Raw genomic sequence first — 2330 nt, 5'->3', positions numbered from 1 at the left:
TGAGTTTTGCTTATAAGATGGCTTCTTGACTGTTCTTTTTTCCTTTAGTCAGTACTGCAAGACGAGAGGCAGAGCCAGGCCCTAATCCTGAAGGTCAGTAGTAGTCACCCTTTCCATTCTTTGGTGTAGAATTGGGTAATGGCTTCTTGACCTTGTTCTCCCGAGTATTGCTGGCCTTTGCCTCTTGTGTTGGGTGAGCATTGAGGTCTTAATGGAGAAGTTTATTAACTCATTTGTGAAAGGAGGCTCTCTTATCCCCTGGACCCAGCTGAGGGCTTTTTCCGAAGGAGATTCTTCAGCCCCTGGGGGTGAGAACTGGTTGATGGATATTTCTTCTCTAGGTGTAAGTGCAACAGGATTAATTTGTATTTCTTTATTCCTTTATATTCTCCCTCCCAGCCTCTCAAAGCAAGCTTTTCACCTTAGAATCTCATTTTAAAATGGTATTTCACCGTGACTTCTGAAGTAGTTTCCTATTTGGCATTTAGTGAGAACTAAGTACATTAGTTACAAACGATTATGACATATACCAGTGGTATTTTTATATTTTCCTTTGTGTATTTGGCCCATCCGTTTATAGTGTTGTGTGTACTTGAATGCTCTGAGAAATCATGCTAGAAAACTTATTCATGTTATTAAATAATTCCTTTTATGTTGCATGACTTTACCCGTATACTAGTTCATGAAGGTCTTTTGCTTGCTTTTGGCCTAGCAGTATGCTTCCATTTCTGTGATTGCTTATAGAAACTGAACTTTTCCCATCATACCTTTAAGTGATCTCTTTATGAGTAAATTTAAAATTGAATATCTTCTTTACAAAGGTGAGTTACTCATTTTGAATCTTTGGGTTCTTCCCAGATTGCAGATTATTACTATGAAGAAAGAACCTGTATCCTTCGTTGTGTCTTACACCTTCTCACTTACTTCCAAGATGAAAGACACCCCTATAGGGTAAGCCCATTTCGTCATGTTGGTTCTCTTTACCCTATAAAATTCAACTCTTGTTAATAATTTTATATTACTCATATTTGTGTTCATTTGAATATTTACCTTTTACTGTAGGCATAAGTTGCTCTGCTTTGGATTTTCTTTTCAGGTTGAGTATGCAGACTGTGTTGATAAATTGGAGAAGGAGCTAGTTACAAAATACAGACAGCAGTTTGAAGAGCTTTATAAAACTGAAGCACCAACGTGGGAGACACATGGAAACCTCATGGTATGTGGTTAGTGGGGCCTCCTATAACTCTTGGAGAATTGTATTCCCTGCCTTTCGAGCTCCAAGTAAATTATTTATTCATTTATCAACTTAAAACGTTTGTAGATTATCATTCTTCAGAGAAGTTTAAACATGTTATATGGATTAAAACATTGATGACTTCAACTAATGGTACTTACTTTTGGACCTTTTCCCTTGTCTTTGTCTCTGCAGTTAATTTACTTTCTGTTCTTACCTAAAATATTCTCTTAGTGGTTAAATGGTTAAGTCTAAAACCGAGATTCCATCTTCTTTATTATCATTATCTATTAAGTGTGCGACACTAGTTTGATTATTTTATCTTAAATCTTAAAGCAATCTACATTTATAGATTAGAATATGACCTTTTTTGTTTTGAAAATAATACACATGTTTATTAAAACAATTCAGCTAAAACACAGACAGTAGCTATTTAAAATACTGAGTAGAAGGGCCCATTTACAATGTTAATGAAAGCATAAATTCCTCAGGAGTAAGTTTACAACAGTGAAAATCTAAATGAAGGGGACTTTAAAATGCTGTAAAGGGTGTATCAAAGAAGTTGTAACCAAGTAGAAAGATGTGCTACATTCTTGAATGTAAAGACTCGGCTCTGGAAGTGTTAGTACTTCCTGTATTAACTTGTAAGCTTAGTGCCGTCCCAGAAAAAATACTAACGAGTGTTTGTTTTGCCTTTTAGTTTGGAACTGGACAAACTGATTCTAAAGTTCATATCAAAAATAAGTAGGAATACTAGGAAATTTGTTTTTTAATAGATTGGCATCTGAGCTAACAGCTCTTGCCAGTGTCCTTTTGTTTCTTCTTCTTCTTCTCCCCAAAGCCCCTCAGTACATAGTTGTATATTCTAGTTGTGAGCGCCTCTGGTTGTGCTATGTGGGACACCACCTCAGCATGGCCTGATGAGCAGTGCTATGTCCATGCCCAGAATCTGAACTGCTGAAGTGGAGCATGCGAACTTAACCACTCAGCCACAGGGCCAACCCCAGGAAATTTTTGAAAAAGGAAAATAATGAAGGAAAATTAGCCTTATTAGATAATAAGACTACAATAATTTTAAGCATGGTATTGGCACTTG

At 36.4% G+C, this 2330-nt stretch overlaps 1 long non-coding RNA gene across 1 annotated transcript; it reads left to right on the top strand.

Moving 5' to 3' along the window:
* The first annotated feature begins 46 nt into the window (after positions 1 to 46).
* LOC124231893 (uncharacterized) lies at positions 47 to 1238 on the top strand. The gene is made up of 3 exons (XR_006886715.1): positions 47 to 93; positions 859 to 951; positions 1097 to 1238. It is a non-coding gene; the product is annotated as an uncharacterized LOC124231893 (long non-coding RNA).
* The last annotated feature ends 1092 nt before the right edge of the window (positions 1239 to 2330 follow it).

This window comes from Equus quagga, unplaced genomic scaffold (genome assembly GCF_021613505.1).
Source record: "Equus quagga isolate Etosha38 unplaced genomic scaffold, UCLA_HA_Equagga_1.0 HiC_scaffold_11186_RagTag, whole genome shotgun sequence".
NCBI lineage: Eukaryota > Metazoa > Chordata > Mammalia > Perissodactyla > Equidae > Equus > Equus quagga.
The sequence above is the reverse complement of the archived record's forward strand: the minus strand, read 5'-3'. Positions and strand labels throughout refer to the sequence as shown.